The 20,659-nt window shown below is 35.5% G+C and overlaps 1 long non-coding RNA gene across 1 annotated transcript; it reads right to left on the minus strand.

Moving 5' to 3' along the window:
* Positions 1 to 18,944: 18,944 nt before the first annotated feature.
* On the minus strand, positions 18,945 to 20,117 carry LOC140184360 (uncharacterized). The gene is made up of 2 exons (XR_011880818.1): positions 19,797 to 20,117; positions 18,945 to 19,488 (listed from the first exon to the last, which is right to left on the minus strand). It is a non-coding gene; the product is annotated as an uncharacterized lncRNA (long non-coding RNA).
* Positions 20,118 to 20,659: the final 542 nt, after the last annotated feature.

The raw sequence follows: 20,659 nt of genomic DNA on the forward strand, positions 1-20,659 counted from the left end.
AGTAATTATATCTTTTCTTGTTAAAAATTTTTTCAATAAAATTATCTCTTTCTTTTAATTCTTGTCAAAATCTCTCTTATTCTTTTCTATTCTAAAACCTTTTTCTATTCTATTATTAAGAAGAACTTAAAGCTTAATGTTCCTTAGTATTTTCTTACATTTTGCTTTAGGAATGTTCCTTTTATATATATATATATATATATATATATATATATATATATATATATATATATATAAAATTGAAATGTATGTATTTGTTAACCTAAACAAAGTTAATAAAAATTTATACATCTTTTTTTTTCCATTACGGTATTACTTTCATTTAGGTTAACATACATAAGTTTTTATTTTGAGCATATAACTTTGTTTAGGTTAACAAACACCTACATTTCAATTTTGAGTGTATTATATATATATATATGTAATGGAAAAAAAAAGATGTATAAATTTTTATTAACTTTGTTTAGGTTAACATACATAAATTTTGATTTTGAGTATATAACTTTGTTTAGGTTAACAAATACATACATTTCAATTTTGAGTATATATATATATATATATATATATATATATATATTCTAGCAAAATGTAATAATGTAAGAAAAATGTTTTAGAATAGAAAAGAATAAGAGAGATTTTGACAAGAATTAAAGGAGAGAGATAATTTTATTGAAAAAATTTTTAAAAAGAAAAGATACAATTACTAATTTTTTGATTGTCAATTACATTTCTATTAAAATTAGTAGTATCAAAAAATATTTTAAATTTAATATTATCAAGAAAAAATAAAAAAATTATATAAGGACTAATTTGATTAATTTTAAAAATTTCAGTGATGAAAATGACTTACGTCTGAACTTTCAAAAACTATTTTGATTATAAATAACTTTTTTACATGTCAAGTGCCACGTGTCACTGACTTGACACGTTGACACGTGGCATTAGCCTCCCACGTCATCATCCACCTGACGGAAGGACTAACCTGACCAATTAACTTTATCTTTTGGGGACGATTTCAATAACTTTATCTTTCGATGACCAAAATGGAGATTGGGGTATCTTTCAGGGACGATTTTGGCTATTTACTCAGAAGTTGAATGATTCAAAGATAAACAGTTTGTGAAGAGGAAGGATAAGAGAAGAAGAAACTGTATGGAGAAAGCAAGAGAACACAACAACCCCATTATTGTACTCATTTGTATCGCAGTAGGTTTCAATGGATGAAATGTTTTGGACACTCTAATCGGTTTTTATAGTGAAGCAGTGATGGTGATACTATCTAATAGACATGCAGCAAGTAACGTTACATGCATTTGTATTATTCCGAGTGTGATATTGCCTCGCATTTCACGGAAGAAAAAAGAAAGATAGTGATCCTTATGATGGCTTTTTCTGCAGACTTTTCGAACCACATACTGGTTTAGAATAATTTTCATAATATGGCCAATCATGTCATTTTAACTATCCTAACATTTTTTCATACTTACTTTGAGTATCCTTTTATTAGAGGCAATTCTGTTGGAGCATTTGAGATCCCATAGGGGCATGGTTCTTCTAGCACCAGCTGTTTCTATAGTCTAAAACTCGAGAACACCGGCTACGCAAAATAAGTATTTGCATATTGCAATTCCAACCGAGCATATATTGATTTCTGTGCACCTTTGTTATGCAGAGTAGCCTCTCTGCTTCATTATATACCTTCCACAAACTAAACTATTTTGTCTCTTGTTGCTACTTGGTAGTGAAGTTCCTTGATAGTATATTTTTGTCATTACTATTTGACTTTGTTAACAACTTGCATTGACGTCTTTCATGCTTAATTTTCTCGTTATCTTTTTATCTTTCATTACCACCACAAACTTACTTGTATTAGGTGTTCTAAGTAACACACTTGCATAAGTGACATATATGTATATTCCTAATTCCAATAGTGATGATAAATCATACTCATGCGAGTGTGATATTGAATTGCCGTTCATTTAGGGGAAGACAAGAAAACTATTGATTGAGGCCGCTTCAGCAGACCCTTTCAAAGTTCAAAGAACATGCCGGAAGGCTGAGACATTCATGCCATTTTGCCACACTTGGCTGCCAAATACTTGAATTTAACTGCTGCACGTAAAACCTCTCAATTTTGTCAATCAAAATTACAACCTTGCTTCAATCTCCTAAATTTTAAAATTTACTACTTAATTTGTTAAGCTATGTTTCTTAAGTCATTTTAATGTTTGATTCGCCCAGCATTCACAACAACAGTTTTGTAAATGCGAAAAATTTCACATTATTAGTTAACGCCATGTGTCACCTAAAATAAATTGCACATCAACGAATAGTGCAAATTGACCAACACTTAATCAACAACAAAATAAAATTACTTACCGAATGAAATCTCAAGTCTATACAATTAACATTGAAATTCTAAGAACTACAAAAGAAGCCCATTTGCAATTTGAAGACCATGTTAAACCATTCCTACAGAGGAAATGGACTAACACATGCACAAATATTGAAAGAAAGAAAGAAAGAAAGATATAGTTATGTTTTTCGTTTTTCCCTCTTCAATTCAGTTCCTGTGAATGACATTTTGTAATTGTTAACTAATGCAGGCACACAAGAGGAAGCAGCACGAGCCTATGACATAGCAGCAATTGAGTACAGAGGAATTAATGCTGTCACCAACTTTGATTTAAGTAATTACATAACATGGTTGAAGCCTTCACACCAAAACTCCCAAGACCCAAAACCTGAAACAGAAGTACTACTAAACTCTCAAACACTCACTTCTCCATCCAACTATGCTCCAAATCCAATACAAAATTCAAAACCATTGCCCTTTGACAATACCTCTTTCATCAGTCATGATCACCTGAATTATCCTGAAAATCAAGAAGTCTTTGATAACAAGATGTATCGATTTTCGAGCAGCAAGTCGTCTTCTCCCACGTTTCTTGGCCTTCTCTTTTGCTGTTCGCTGTTCAGTGAACTATTTATGAAAGTGAATTCTCTTTTTGGTGTTTTATCTTTACATGAAATATAATCCCATACTAATTTTCTAAAATTCTTTTGCTATGTGCTTAGGTTATGTTAAAAGCAAAACAAAAAAAAATAGTTATTGTAACTTATCTTAATGTGTTAATTGTCAATACTTCAAATTTTAGTTTTATTATTATCATTATTTTATATGTGAATTTATTTGTAACTTCATACTAAGTCAAATTGCATGATTATAGAAAATCACATTATTGTATTTTACCAACCGACTATAATGAGTTAAATACCTAAATATATATGTAAATTTTGGCTTAAGGGACAACAAGGAGATCAATTACATTTTTTGTCATGTTGTATGTAATCTATTTACTATTGAGTTAGGAGATATCAAATTTGTATTGACATAATTATTTAATGTCTAAAGTCATGATAATAATCTCAAAGGTACTTAATTGAAGGTTTCTATAAAAAAGGGAAAAGAAGTATACTGATTTTTGGGATAGTTATCGTTTTCGATTTTTTTTTTTTTTGACGATTAAGTTGCCTATTCTAGAATGTGTTGTCGTATTTTTAATTTGTGTTTTGCTTTGCTTTCTCTGTTGTTGAATTTGTCTTTTTGCTTATGCGTATCCTTACTTGATGGTACACCTAAGTATCCTCTAGGGTTTTTGAGGAAAAATATTTGCCTATGACCCTATTAATCTTCAATTCATAAACCTTTCATCTTTTTGTTTCAACTTGAATTTGTTTGACGTGATAATATTTATACTTTTATCATTTCTTTTGAAATGTTCGTCTCATCTTTGAGATTGTGAAATGATTCTCTCTTAGTTGTATCTGTTGTAGATGGATAACCTACCTGTTGTGTTCCTAATCATTCTCTTAAACCTTTGTGAACATGGCCATCGACTTTAGTGGTCATCTCTTGTGTCACGACTCAAAATGAGTCATGACCGGCGTTTAGGAAAATAATCCTATAGCAAGCCTAACATACTCAAATATAAGTTGAATAAGCAAGTTACAAATATTTTACAAGTTCTAAAATAAATAGTTATATATTTTTTAACAAAAAATTAAAATAACTAAGAATGGTTGGATCCTGCCTGTGACATATGGAGCATATACTTCTAGGAATTCGACAAAGAATAAGTATTCATTGCTGACTGTTACTCTTAAATAGAAAGTCTCACATAGTCAAATATTTGTTCCTGAAAAATATTTTTAGAAAACGGGGTGAGTTTTGCAACTCAGTGACTAGACAATACATCTATAATCGATATGAGACCATATAAATATTATTATCAAAGTAATATTAATTAGAAAGTAATAGTTGATAATAATAGGTGAATCAATAAGGGAGTTCTCATACAGAAATCAAATCAAAAGTCCGCACATGGGCGGCTCCACCTCTATGGGTAGCCGTTTCCTCTTGTGTGTCCTAACAGAATAACAGATCGAACATGTGGCCTACACGTTAGGCTAGCAACACCCTTGCTAGCTGGAGTTTGAGTCAGATGCATCTAAGTTAACGTCATAACCACCATCAACTATGGTTTTCTAATACGAGCCTCCCAAACCAATTCAAAACATATAGTCTCAAATACAATAAATCTTTAATCTCTCAAATATATAAGGTATCGAATCAAATCAATTAGATAATACTTTCTTATCAGAAATCTTTAATTTTCAAATCATATTTTTTCAATCATAAAAACATATTTCATAATTTAAAAGTGAGTGCCAACAAATACTTTAATATTTCAAAAGTATATTCGAATAAAATCAATATTCTAAATTAATATAAAGCTTTATCAAACATATATATAGTCTCATGTAGAATTTCTAAAGTATGAATTTCATAAAAATAATTATTCAGTTATAATAAATCAATTATTCTAATCAAATCAAAGTTTTTCAATAATAGTTTTATAAATATAATTAAAAACTCATAATAGCATAAACCAAAATCTTAACGGTTATAAATGTAAAGCCTACTCACAGCATGGTCCTAACGGACCGAAGAGACCAAACCCAGAGTGTCGAATTAAAGGGTACGAAACTGCGCAGAATTTGGACTCGAGTAGTAGCAATAACTTCAATTCTCACTGCAGTAACATCAACAACAACCTTAGTAGCAAGGGGCAACAGCAGATCCAACAGCATACAGTGGTTTAAAATTGAGCAAAGGCAAACAAGGACATCAAGCAGGATAGGACAATGTGAATAATAGAGCTTTACGGCAAGACAGGGCAGAACAAGAGTAGTCTTACCAAAATAAACAAGAGGATGGAGCATCAGCAGCTCCGGTGATCCTCACCGGCAAGGACAAACCGGCAGAAATAAAGCAAAGCTAGGGCAAACTTGTAGAGTTTCTAGCAGTGGCTTTCGATGATGTCAGCTCAGTTCCCGGTGACCAGAGGCGCGATAGCGCAGCCTATAGCAACAGCAGAGGCATACCAGCTCCCGCTTCCTCGCAAGATTTTCCTCTCTCTGGCCATTGCGTTTCTCTCTCCTCTGTAAGCTCCTCTCTCCTTCTTCGAAGCCCCATACCCATAGCCGTGATGGCAACGACGGAGCTCCCTTTTCAACGGCGGTGACAAGGTGTGGCGGCAACGAGATGTCGTCCCCTTCCTCTGTTCTGTGTGTCACGTCTTTCTCTTCCACATGTGGTGGCTTCTCGTGGCGGCGATGGAGTCCTCGACGAAGGCAGTGGAAGCTCCGGCTGCGGCAGGGACGGTCTCCAGGGGCAACAGCGAGGACGGAGGGACAGCACCTCCTTTCTCCTTCTCCCATTCCCTGTTTCGATCTCCTTCTCCCTTTCTCTTCCTGATCCACGACAACAACGGCGACGGTGGCTCCCAGCCCGCTAACACTGGCGCCGTCCCTTCCTCCCCTCTCTTCTTCTTCCCGATCCTCACTCTCTTTGCTTCTCTTGTCTGATTTGGGGGGTGGGTGTGTGTTGGTAATTTAGGAAGTTAGGGTTAAAGTTTGGTTTGGGAAAAATATGAGTAAGGGTATTATAGAGATTTTACATCTTGTGAGCTATGCACTCCTTCTATTCAGCTTGAATTTGTTTCGACCTAATACTCTATCTTTCTTTTATTGTTTCTATCGAAATTCCTTGATTTGGATTTCATTGTTAAGACGCGATTTGACTCTCTTTCTAGCACACTTCGTTGTTTCTGATCCATATTTTACTGTGATCTTACGCATCCTTCCAAATTCTTGTGAACATCATCTGAGATGCTTGTTCTTCTCTTCCTAAGTTTTGTATTCCTTTGAGTAACCTCGAGATTCTATTGGTTAACGTGTAAATCCTAGATATAGCGAGCAATACGTTAGTTTTAGGACATGGCGACGTCAAGAAGATTATGAAGTAAGAGTATTCCGAGAAGGAAGTTAAGGAGATTTTGATACAAGTTGAAAAGTTAGTCTTGATGTTTGACTTTCGGGTGTACTTTGGGAGTGATGGACAAAGTGAAAAGCACCATGTGTGTCTGACTTATCAAGAAAACAAGAGTGTGTAAATGTTAACCACATCTTTTTAACACAAATGAACTTACCTTGTAACCTTTGCACCACATTATACTTCTTTTTTTTTCTCATGTTTGGTAAAGTGCTAAAACCATGTAAAGTTTTGTAGATTATATCAGTTTTCGAGGGTGAAAATTTTTATAAGGAGGGTAGAATGTAAAATCCCTACAATACCTTTATTATTCTTTTTCCCAAATCTAACCCTAATTTCAAAATTAACTCACACTCTCAACTCTCATCTCACACGCTACACACATACACACACAGGAGAAGCAGAGAGAGTGAAGATCGGGAAGAAGAAGAGAGGGGAGGAAGGGATGGCACCGGCGTGGCTGGGAGCCGCCATCGTCGTCGTTGTTGTGGATCAGGAGGAGAAAGGGAGAAGGAGCTCGAAATAGGAAATGGGAGAAGGAGAAAGGAAGAAGCACGAGAGAGGTGATGCTGTCCCGCCGTCCTCGCCGTCGCCCTTGGAGACCGTCCCTATCTCAGCTGGAGCTTCTGCCGTCGTCGAGGACTCCATCGCCGCCACAAGAAGCCACCGCATGTGAAAGAGAAAGACGCGACACAGAACAGAGGGAGGGAATGACATCTTGTCACAGTCGCGCCTTGTCGCCACCGCTGGAAGGGGAGCTTCGTCATTTCCGTCACGGCTGCGGGTTTGGGGCTTCGAAGAGAAAGAGAGATGATCTCGCTAAGGAGAGAGAAATGCAATGGCCAGAGAGGGGAGAGTCTCGCAATGAGGGGGGAGCTGGTACACCTCCATCGTTGCTACAGGCTACGCCACCGCGCTTCTGGTCACCGGGAACCGTGCTAATGTCGCCGGAAGCCACCACTGAAAACTCTGCAAGTTTGCCCTAGCTCCGCTTTGCTTCTGCCGGTTCTGTCCTTGACGGTGAGGATCTCCAGAGCTGCTGATGCTCCATCCCCTTATTTCATTTGTAAGACTAATCTTGTTCTGCCTTGTCTTGCCATAAAGCTCTATTATTGATTCTATCCTATCCTTCTTGATATCCTTTTCTGTCTTTTCTCAGTTTCAAACTACCGTAGGCTATTGGATTCACGGCCATCATTACTGTGGTTGCTCTATGTCGTTGATACTAGGGATGTTGATGATGTTGCTGCAGTGAGAATTGAAGTTGTTGCTACTATCTCGGTCCAAATTTCATGCTCTTTCATTCCATTCTACTTCAATCTTCCTCATCTTTTATCTTGGCACTCGGGTTTGGTCTTCGGTATCTTGGGACCAATTTGTGAGTAGGCTTTACATTTATAATTATTTGACTTTACGTCTATAATTAGTTTGATATACGGTGCTTTGAACTTGTAGTTATACTTACAAAGATTACTATCAAAGGATTTTAAATTGGTTTGAATAATTGATTTATTATAAGTAAATATTTATCCTTGTTAAGCTCATTTTAATATGCATATGACACTATATATTTTTATGAGACTATGGCCCAGTTTGGGTAACCAACTTAATTAAGCTCCTTTTGATAAAATAACTTAAACAATAAATGACTCTGTTAAAAGTAACTTATAAATAAGTTATTTTGTGTTTGGATTTTTAACTCTAGAAGTACTTATTTTATAGAAATGTGATGAAAAGTAGAAGTATTATGAGAGAAGTTATTTTTTTTAACTTCTCTATAAGCTCCTAAATAGCTTCTTAGAAAGTTGCAATTTGGTTTTGAAATTGCACCAGACATTAATACTACTACTTTTCATAAGTCAAAAGTTAAAAAAAGTTACTTCTAAAGTTTCCCAAATGGGCTCTATATGTATGTTTGAAGAAGTTTTATATTATTTTAAAGCATTTGATTTTACTCGAATATGTATTTTTGAAGCATTAAAATTTGGTTGATACTCACTTCTTTTGGAATTGTGAAATATGTTTGAAATGCCTTAAGATTGAGAAAATATGATTGAATATGATTTGGATGAGAAAGTATTATCTGATTTAATTTGATTTGATTTGATTCGATACCTTATATATTTGAAAGATCAAAGATTTGTTGTATTTGAAATTATATGTTTTGAATTGGTTTGAGAGGCTCATATTAGAAAACCGTAGTTAACGGCGGTTATGACGTTAACCTAGATGCATCTGGCTCAGACCTCAGCTAGCAGGGACGTTGCTGGCCTAACGTGTAGGCCACACGTTGGATCTGTTATTCCGTACGGACACACGAGAGGAAAGGGCTACCCTTAGAGGTGGAGCCGCCCAAGTGTGGACTATTTGATTTGATTTTTGTATGAGAACTCCCTTATTAATAATATTTTTTTTACTTATTAATCATAGATGTACTGCCTATTTATTGGATTGCAAAACTCACTGTGTTTTTTTAAATATTTTTCAGGAATAAATATTTGATTATGTGAGTCTTTCTATTCAAGAGTAATGATCTGCAATGGGTATTTACTCTTTGTTGAGTTCTTAGACGTCATCTGCTCCATATGTCATAGGCAGGATTCATCCATATTTATTTATCAAAAACATATGTAACCTTATTTATCTTATATTCAAATCTGTTAGGCTTGTTGGGGGATTATTTGTTTGAGCGTCAGTCATCGCTTATTTTAGGCTGTGACAATTTCACATTATTAGTTAACGCCATGTGTCACCTAAAATTAATTGGACATCAACAAATAGTGCAAATTGACTAACACTTAATCAACAACAAAATAAAATTACTTATCGAATGAAATTTCAAGTCTATAAAATTAACATTGAAATTCTAAGAACTACAAAAAAAGCCCATTTGCAATCTGAAGACCATGTTAAACCATTCCTCCAAATTGACTAACACTTAATCAACAACAAAATAAAATTACTTATCGAATGAAATTTCAAGTCTATAAAATTAACATTGAAATTCTAAGAACTACAAAAGAAGCCCATTTGCAATTTGAAGACCATATTAAACCATTCCTCCAGAGGAAATGGACTACCACATGCACAAATATCGAAAGAAAGAAAGAAAGAAAGAAAGATATAGTTATGTTTTTCGTTTTTTCCTCTTCAATTCAATTCTTATGAATGACATTTTGTTATTGTTAACTAATGCAGGTGTGAGAATAAAAGAAAGGTAGAGAGAAAATAAAGGGAGGTAGACAAAGGATGGAAAAGAGAAAATGGTGGATAGTTAAGGAGCTTTTATAGGAAACTATTTTATAGTATGCTCTCTTGTTATTTATAAAAGTTAGGAAACTATAAATGAGTGAAATCAAAATGTATTCAATTCAATTAAAAATTAAAGGAATTCACATCCATAGCAATTATTCATTTTTTTCTCTTTTCTCTTTAATAATTATATGTCAAGTGTATTATTGTGAGTAATATTCAATTTCATATTACTTTCTATCTATTAGAAGTCAAAATTTCGCGGCAGACTCAACAATTGGTATCAAGAGCCAACGTTATATTATTCATTATTTGAGTGGTAAAATTCAATTTTGAATATAATGGCTTCTACTAGTAGTAATGTCAAAGTAGGCAAATATGAAATCGAGAAGTTCAATGGAAAAAATAATTTTTTCTATTAGAGGATGCAGATGAAAAATCTGCTTATATCACAAAAGTTACACAAGGTATTAGCGGGAAAAGAGAAAAAGCCAGAAGGAATGAAAGATGAGGATTGGGAGGAATTTGATCTTGAGGCACGGGCTGTAATAATCTTATGCCTTGAGAGGGATGTTGCTTTCTTGGTGAATGAAGAAACAACTGCAGCAAGTGTCTGGACAAAGTTAGAGAGTAACTTCATGACGAAGACTCTAACTAACAGAATCTACTTAAAATCCAAATTGTATACATGCAAGATGGAGGAAGGCACCTCAATCCGAAAATATATCAATAAGTTTGATAGGATCATATCAAACTTAAAGGATATAGATGTGAAGGTTGATGATGAAGACCAGCCACTCATATTGTTACTTTCATTACCGAAGTCCTATGAAAATCTAGTGCAGACATTGATGCTGGTGGGTGACACTCTGACTATGGATGAGACGAGGGCATCACTTTTAGCAGATGGTCTACCTAAGGTTGCTACAAGTGTAATGTCATCTTCAAATGGAAGAGAGTATAATGATCAAGCACAACGATTATTCGCGGCTAGAGGAAGGATTAATGAAAGAGGAAAAGGTAATAAGCGTGGAAAGTCTAGGCCAAAATCTAGACCTCACGCAGAGAGAACATGCTTTAAATGTGGTGAGGCTGGACATTTCAAAGCAAATCGTCCAAATAAGAAGATAACTTTCAAGAAACAGAACAACAACAACCCAAAAGAAAAGCAAAAAGCAAGCTACGTCTCAAATGATGAGGAGGATCGTTACTCTGTAACAGAACAATCTTATGAAATCTCTGGTAAGTGAATTCTTGATTCAGGAGCCTCTCACCATGTGTCCAAATAGGAAGTGGTTTACTACCTATGAAAGCATAAATGGTGGCACAGTTTTAATGGGCAATGATCATGCTTGCAAAACTGTGGGGTTAGGTACTATAAGAATCAAGATGCATGATGGAGGAGTAAGAACTTTAAAGGATGTGAGGCATATTCCAGACTTGCAGAAAAATCTTATCTTCATAGGTTTGTTGGAGAAAAATAGCTGCAAAATAGTTGTGAAAAATGGGGTACTAAAAGTTGTTCGTGGTTCTTTGGTAGTGATGAAGGGAGTTCGTCACGGTAATCTTTATTCTCTTTTGGAGACAACAGTCACAGGTGAGTTAGCAGTTAGAATCGGTGGAAGTAGAGATCAAACAAATTGCACAAGAATATGACACATGCAGCTTGGACATATGTCAGAGAAAGGTCTATCATTGCTTTGTGGACAAGGTTTGCTGAAGAATATGAAGAAACCACAAATGGAATTTTGTGAGCATTGTGTGTATGGAAAGGCACATAGGGTGAAGTTTTCTACAAGCAAGCATAAAAGCAGAGGGTTGTTAGACTATGTGCATACTGATGTTTGGGGCTCGGCTAAGTTACTTCCAATGGTGGTTCTAGGTATTTTGTTACTTTTGTTGATGATTATTCCAGTTATGTTTGGATTTACTTCCTCAAACATAAGAATGAGGTATTCGATACTTTTAAGCGGTGGAGAGCAATGGTTGAAAATCGAATAGGTAGGAAGCTGAAAACTCTACGATCTGATAATGACACAGAGTACACGGATGGGGCTTTCAAGGAGTTATGTGACCGAGAAGGCATTGCAAGACACTGGACAGTTAGAGAAATACCACAACAGAATGGTGTCGTCGAACGACTGAATCGTACGCTACTTGAGAAGGCAAGGTGTATGCGCTCTAATTCTGGGTTAGGCAGAGAATCGTGGGCAGAATCGGTTGCTACAGCTTGCTACATAGTGAATCGATCCCCACATTCTTCTCTAGATGGAGACACACCTTATAAGGTGTGGTCAGGGGAACATGCAGACTACGAGAAACTCAGAGTCTTTGGATGCACAACCTATTATCATGTCAAAGATAATAAGCTTGATGATAGAGTTAAGAAGGCAATCTTTTTGGGGCATCCAAGAGGGGTTCAAGGTTATTGCCTTTGAAGTATAAATGATTCTAAGTTTGTAATTAGCAGGGATGTTACCTTTGATGAACAATCTATGGTAGCTTTGTCCAAACCTTATTCTTATCAAATTGAGCAAGCTCCTCTTGCATTGCTTTGACCCATGATGGATCCTCAAGAGCTTGTTTGACATTGTTGGGCTCTATTTGTGACAAGAGAGCAAGATTACTAGGTTTGGTTTGCCTTTTGGTGGAGGATCTTGTGGTTACACCTTGAGAGGGATCACCAATGATGAAGTCATGAGGATAGCCCCTCATGGACTTCCATTCTCTAGGCTTTCGGACAGGTGTTGAGCTTTGATGAACTTCTGGTGGTCTCACTGTTTCAGTTTCTCGTCCCTGCTCAGGAGACAAATCGGAAGTTTCTCCTTCAATCTGACGAGACAAAACTGGACTGGCAGATTCTTCATTCTGGACAGATTTAGGATTTTCTTTGCTTGTTCTAGCTCCTTCTTCATCTGAATCATTATCTATCACAGTACTGGGAATTAAGTTAGAATCACAGAAAGTAACATGTATGGATTCCTCTATTGTCCTATGCTCTTTGAGATAAACTCTATAAGCCTTGCTTGTGGTGGAATATCCAACAAACATTCCTTCATAAGATTTTGGATCAAATTTTCCAAGATTTTCTTTATTGTTAAGTACAAAGCATTTGCATCCAAAAACATGAAAGTACTTAAGATTTGGAGGGGTTCCTTTCCATAGCTCATAAGGAGTTTTCTTTAACCCTTTTCTAATGATTGTTCTATTCAAAATATAACATGCTGTGTTCACAGCTTCAGCCCATAAAAATTTAGGAATTTCATTCTCACATAGCATGGCCCTAGTCATTTCTTGAAGGCTTCGATTCCTTCTTTCAACCACCCCATTTTGTTGGGGTGTTCTAGGGCATGAGAAATTATGAGAAATTCCTAAGTCATCACAGAATTTTTCAAAATCTTGATTTTCAAATTCTCTTCCATGATCACTTCTCAAATGGGCAATTTTCAAATCCTTTTCATTTTGAATTTTCTTGCAAAGGGTGGAAAAAGCATAAAAAGCATCATTCTTATGAGCAAGGAAAAGTACCCAACCGAATCTAGAGTAATCATCAACCACAACAAGACCATAATATTTACCTCCCAAACTTTGAGTTCTAGTAGGACCAAAAAGATCAATATGTAACATTTCCAATGGCCTTTTGGTTGAGATTCCATCTTTTAATTTAAAAGAGGATTTTACTTGTTTGCCCAATTGGCAAGCATCACAAGTAAGATCCTTATCAAACTTGATGTTTGGAATTCCTCTAACCAAATTCTTTTTGACTAGCTTAGAAATTTGGTACATACTAGCATGTCCCAACTTTCTATGCCAAAGCCATTTTTCAGATTCAAAAGATGTAAAGCATGTTACATTTTGTTCCTTTAAATCCTCAAGAGTTAATCCATACACATTGCTGCATCTCTTGGCTTCAAATAAAATATCCCCAGTTTTCTCACAAACAACCAAACAAACAAACTTCTTAAAGATAACATCAAAACCTAAATCACACAATTGACTAACACTAAGTAAGTTATGTTTCAAACCATTTACAAGAAGCACATCATTTATACAAGAAGAAAAGTTTTTACCAACTTTCCCAACAGCCACTATTTTTCCTTTTGCATCATCACCAAAGGTAACAAGTCCTCCATCATATTCATCAAGCTTTATGAAGAAGGTTGTCTTTCCGGTCATATGCCTAGAGCATCCGCTATCCATGTACCACATATTTTCCTTTTTCTTGGATGCTAGGCAGACCTACAAAATAAACTCAAGTGACCTTAGGTATCCAAATTTTCTTGGATCCTTTCACGTTAAACCATCTCTTGTGTCCCAGATCATTATAATCAAAAACAACCTTGTAAACTTTATCACCTATCATTCTTTCTCCAAAGAAACATTGAACTGGAAAATGACCACTTCGGTTACATACTCTACAAAATCTTGGAGTTGCTGTTTTGTTAAAGGAAGTTGGGTCTTGATACTTAACATCATTCGAAGATGAAGCAATGTTTTCAAAATGTGATTTTTCAGATTTATAAAAACCCAACCCAGCTTTATCATAAAGAGGTTTTTGACTAGCCAAGATTTGATTCAAATTTTCAGAACTTTGGGTGAACTTGGCTAAGTCTTCCTTAAGTCTTTTAACCTCTTTAAGCAACTATTCATTTTGCTTAAAACAATTCACATATGCAAGGACAGAATGGTTACTTTCACAGCTTCTAACTTGGGCTTTTAACTGCTTATTCTCTTCCACAAGATCACAAGCAGTTTCGGCCTCTCTTAGTTTTTCTTTGAGAAAGTTATTTTTAGCTTTAAGAATGAAATTTTGTTGTTCAAGATCTTGATTCTCAGTTAGAAAACATCTTATTTTTCCAGAAAGATGGTCTATCATAAGATGAAGGTCTTCAGTGTCAGAGTTTTGAAATGATACCTGATCTATCTCATTTGCCATGAGACAGGGCTGTGATTTAGTCTCAGACTCTTCATCATCATCATCTGAGTCATTTTCCAAATCTTCCCATGTGGCCATCAGTCCCTTCTTCTTCACTCTTTTCGGCTTCTCTTCCTTTTTCAACTTGGGACAATCAGATTTGAAATGACTCATTTCCTTGCAATTGTAACAAGTTACTTTGCTAAGGTCTTTCTTCATCCTTCTTGAGCTGCTGCCTTTGCCTTTGAGTTTTGCCATTTTCCTGAATTTTTTTGCAAACAACACAAACTCATTTTCAGAAGAGTTATCACTGGATTCATCATCCAGAGGGTTAGTCACAGAAGAAAAAGCAATTCCTTTCTTTTTTGAATCTTTTTTCAAATAGGAGTTTTCAAAAGCAAGAAGATTTCCTCTCAAATCATCAAGTGTCATGGAATCTAAGTTACTACTCTCAGAAATAATTAAAGCTTTTGTTTCCCACTCTTTTGTGAGACATCTCAACACTCTTCTCACTAGCACAGATTCTGAATGTGTGATTCCAAGAGCATCTAAGCCAACAGTGATGATATTGAACCGTTCGAACAGTTCATCAATGGACTCTCCTTCCTTCATTGCAAACATCTCATATTCCCTGTTTAACATGTCTGTCCGAGTTTTCTTTACAATGGTAGTTCCTTCATGAGTGATTTGCAACTTGTCCCAGTTTTCCTTTGCCGTTGTGCATCGTGATACTCGTCGGTACTCCTCAAAGCTGATGGCACAGTTGAGCATATTGGTTGCCTTGGCATTTAACTCCACCGTCTTCCTATCTTCCTCGGTCCAGCTTGCTTCTGGTTTAAGAGATACTACTCCTTGAGCATTTGTGGTAGTTGGAAATTTAGGACCTTCCAAGATGATCTTCCAAAGTCTGTAATCCACGGCTTGTACAAATATCTTCATCCTCTCCTTCCAATAGGTATAATTTTTCCCATTGAAGAGAGGAGGTCTGTTGCTTGATTGACCTTCAGCCAGATTGTATGATAACACACTTGCACCACTGTTTTCTGCCATGAGGATCTTTACTCCAAGCTGCAAAGCTTGATCTCTTTGAGACCAAGCTCTGATACTAATTGATGGTTTCAGTGGCTAAGAGAAGGGGGGTTGAATCTTAGCCCCCTTTTTCTGATGCTAACACTTGCTGACCTTCAGAGAAGACTTTTATGTTTTTGCTCGTCACTGGACACGAGCAACTTTGTTTTGTCTCGTCCCTTGCCACGAGACTTTTTGTTTTGTCTCGTCACTTGGCACGAGATAATTCTGGATTTTGCTCCTGTGTAGTAGAAAACAGAAATGGAGTAGAAAGAGAAGAAGATTGCACCCAGATATATCCTGGTTCGGCTGCTAAGTGCAGTGCAGCCTACATCAAGTCTCCATCACAAACATGATGGAATTTCACTATAATCAATCTGATTACAACTTGTAAAGTGCTAACCCAACTTACAAGGGGATTCCCACAGAATCATGATACACAACATAGATGAACAAAGGAACTCTAAGACATCTATGGCTTTTCCTTTAATTTTGCACTCTCTACTTTTTTCCGCTCTATGGCTTTTTCATTACAAACCTCACTGTTTGCCTTTTTCCATGAGACTCAAGACATGACAAAATTAAACAGAAAAATTACAAAACAGAATACATTGAAGGAGAAGAGAAAAACTGTTAGCTCAGGTAGCTCTGAGAACTCTGTGCCTTGCACTCTCAAATTTTCTCCTTGCTTCAAACAGTGGTTGTTCCCCCTTTTTAAAGAAGAGGAAAGCCTCCACACTTGAAGCCAAAACCGAACCAACTTCTTCCTCCTTCAACAATCACAGAACCGGTTCGGCCACTTAGAGAGAGAAGAGATAACCATGCATTAACCAACATGCAATTACCTCTAGTCCTTTCTTGATCATCACCCTTCATCAATCCGGGCTCTCCATCCTTGGCTTCCTCTCCAAGATGGATTTCTGGCCCTTGATGCCTCATGATGATAATGACTTCATCTGCTTCAATCTCTGCCTTCAACCATCACTTCGCCACTCTAGCTACTCCCCGTGGTGGTTGAGCAGAATCAAAGACAAGCCATGCTTCAAGAATCTCCTCCAGCTGGCCGAATCTTCTTCTTCCATTTTTGATATGGAGAAGCCAAGATCTCATCACAAAATCTTACCATAAGTGATGCAAATCTTAGCCACAGCATACTTTTCTTTTTCTTTTTCGTGCCATCATCATGATGGTCTTGTAGCTTGTTCTCCCTTCCTTTCGGTAGCTTACATTTGCTTCCATGGCTACCAATATTTTCTGTGTAATAACCAAAGAAGAGAAACAAGAAAGAGATGAATGAGAGAGAGGAAAGAGAAATAGTAGTTAATGAACCAAAAGATAAAAGTGAATTAATTTCCCTTTCTCTTTTTACTGACAAACGTGTAGCCTTGGTGCTTGCAATCACATCACTTTGTCAATTTCTCTCTCATAGTTCCCATGTAATAAATGATAGTTGAATGTAATTTGAAATCCAACACAAGTTTGAATTTTGGATCCGTTGAAAGCAATTTTGCTTTCTTTCTTCCACTTGTTTTGGATCATGCATGAGAACCAAAAACTTATTCTTGGCCCAATAATAATTCAGCTTCACTTTGTTGATTATAATCTTTGAAATCAAAGCTGAACAAAATTTACACTTGGGCTTTGCAACATTTCTTTTATTTTTGTTCGGCCCAATTAAAAAAACCTGCAACAAAATTATTAATCAAAATATGTTAAATGAAAATCAGATTAATAATTTTGTAATTAATTATTTTTAATAATGTTTAGTCATCACAAATATTAATTTAGAGTTTTCCAAACTCATCAGAAAGGTTTGAAATATAAAATGCTAAATTGGTGGTAACGCCGTTGGCTCCACATTTTAGGCTCTCTGGTAAACAATCTCCCACAATAGCAGAGGATAAGGCTTACATGAAAAATGTACCTTATGCTAGTGCAGTCGGTAGCCTAATGTATGCTATGGTGTGTACACGCCCAAATATTTTACAGGCAGTTAGTGTTGTTAGCAGGTTCATGGCAAACCCGGGTAAGGCACACTAGGAAACAGTCAAGTGGCTATTAAAATACTTGAAAGGTACCATTAACAAAGGTTTATGCTTTAGTGGAAAATCATGTCAAATCAGCGGCTTTGTTGATTCTGATTATGCTGGTGATCTAGATAGAAGACATTCTACGACTGGTTATGTATATAAAATACAAGGTGCTCCAGTTAGTTAGCGATCGATGTTACAAGATATAGTGGCACTATCTACTACAGAGGTTGAGTACATGGCAGTAGTAGAAGGGGTGAAATAAGCAATGTGGTTAAGGGTCTTCTAGATGATTTGGGGTTGAAGCAAGATTGTGTGAATCTAAGTTGTGATAGTCAAAGTGCAATTCATTTGGCTAAAAATCAGGTTCATCATGCTCGTACCAAGCATATTGATGTAAGATATCACTTCGTGCGCGATGTTATAGAGAAAGATAACATTTCTCTTATAAAAGTACACACAGATGAAAACTTTGCTGATATGTTGACTAAAGTAGTGTCAAGAAACAAGTTCCAACACTGTTTGGAATTGCTCAATATTGCTTCATGTTAGGCATTACATGGAGAAATAGAGGAACTACGATTGGTTTGATCCTGAACAAGGGTATGTAGGGAGTCATTGTAAAAATGATGCAACCGGATATGAATACCACATTTTGATCGTCCAAAATTTGAGTAGATTTCAAATTGTGAACAAGATGGAGAATTGTGAGAATAAAAAAAAATTGAATAATTGCTATGGATGTGAATTCCTTTAATTTTTAATTGAATTGAATACATTTTGGTTTCACTCATTTATATAGTTTCCTAACTTCTATAAATAACAAGAGAGCATACTATAAAATAGTTTCCTATAAAAACTCCTTAACTATTCACCATTTTTTCTCTTCCATCCTTTGTCTGCCTTTCTTTTATTCTCACAATTTGAGTACCACACTTTGATCGTCTAAAATTTGAGTAGATTTCAAATTGTGGTTAAGGCAGACAAAGGATGGAAGAGAGAAAATGGTGGATAGTTAAGGAGCTTTTATAAGAAACTATTTTATAGTATGCTCTCTTGTTATTTATAGAAGTTAGAAAATTATATAAATGAGTGAAATTAAAATGTATTCAATTCAATTAAAAATTAAAGGAATTCACATCCATAACAATTATTCATTTTCTTTCTTTTTTTTTCTTTAATAATTATATAACGAATGTATTATTGTGAGTAATGTTCAATTTCATATTATTTTCTATTTATTAGAAGTCAAAATTCTGATATAGACTCAACAGCAGGCACACAAGAGGAAGCAGCACGAGCCTATGACATAGCAGCAATTGAGTATAGAGGAATTAATGCTGTCACCAACTTTGATTTAAGTAATTACATCACATGGTTAAAGCCTTCACACCAAAACTCCCAAGACCCAAAACCTGAAACAGAAGTAGTACTAAACTCTCAAACACTCACTTCTCCATCCAACTATGCTCCAAATCCAATACAACATTCAAAACCATTCCCCTTTGACAATACCTCTTTCATCAGTCTTGATCACCTGAATTATACTGAAAATCAAGAAGTCTTTGATAACAAAATGTATCGATTTTCGAGCAGCAAGTCGTCTTCTCCCACGGCTCTTGGCCTTCTCTTTCGCTCTTCGCTGTTTAGAGAATTGGTTGAAAAGAACTCAAACAATGCATGTGGAGATGAACTTGATGAGGAAGTGACAAAAGATCAACAACAAAATGTAGCCACTAGCCAGTGATGATGAACTGGGTGGGGTCTTCTGTGATGGCAGTGACAGCATTTCACTTTTCTATGATCCAAACACAAGCGGCTTAGAACTGCAAGAAAGCAACCTCTACTCAATTCTTTGAACAGAGATGTGTAGTTATATTGAAAATAATGTAAAATATGATGGGGCATATCAATTTTGTTCTACGCATGTTTCCATATCTCAATAGCTTTAAATTTTACAACAGATGTTAATGATAATTGCTAAAAGAAATTAAAAAGCATTATTGACAAGAGTATATGAATATGCAATAATTCAGAGTTAACAAGATCCTATTTGTTGTTATATATGTGAGCCATCAACATATATAGAACGGTTAAACTGCAGGAAATCAAAATACTAATTACTTCAACACACCTTAACTGTGGTTAATTGGGCATTCTTAAAATCATCTGATTCAAACTTCTTTTACAATCAAAGCACCAGAATTCTACAGATTCCTTTCCATGTTGCTAAACTTCACATACTTCACCGAAAAATTTTTTTATGAATACTGTATAGATGGATATATTAACCTTTCATACTCATTGGTAATTGCTCTCTTTTTCAAGACTATGGTTTTGTTCCCTTAATGGGTTGTTCTGTGCTCCCTTTGATAGAGGAGGTTATTGTCCCTATCGGGTGTTGTTGTAATTTTATTTCTTATTCTCCTCCAATTCCTATGAGAACAATTAGTGCTCTTACGATGAAAAAGAGAGAGATTGATCATCATTGCTTCTCCTTCCTTCTATAGTGTTGCTGACTTTTCATCTTGAAATAGAAGAGAAAGAAAAGCAGAAGAAATTTCCTGTTTTTGTGAGTAACTTTTTCAAATGAAAAGATTTAGACTATGGATGGACATGGTTGTAATTTTAGTTTTGTTCGGAAATCTCATTTTTGTTATTGCAGTATTACTGTTGGTCAATTTGATCTACTTATAATATTTTTTATATCAATGAATACTTGCTTTTGGAAAAAAATGTTTTTTCATATCAAATAACACAAAGTATGGCTTTTTTTATTTAAAAAAAAAAGTCTTACTAGGGAGACAATGGACTATTTGTACAATGGGCTATTGAGTTACAAAATGAACATTCTCCATACTATCTAGAATAACCATCCGAGTACTAGTCTAGCGCTCTAATACCATGTCATGATACCACTCATCCCAAAAATTTCAGCTGATGAAAAAAAATAATACTAATGGTCAGGACGGATTTACATGATAGCTTGTGGGACAA

The sequence above is a fragment of the Arachis hypogaea genome, chromosome 4 (assembly GCF_003086295.3).
Source record: "Arachis hypogaea cultivar Tifrunner chromosome 4, arahy.Tifrunner.gnm2.J5K5, whole genome shotgun sequence".
Taxonomy (NCBI): Eukaryota; Viridiplantae; Streptophyta; class Magnoliopsida; order Fabales; family Fabaceae; genus Arachis; species Arachis hypogaea.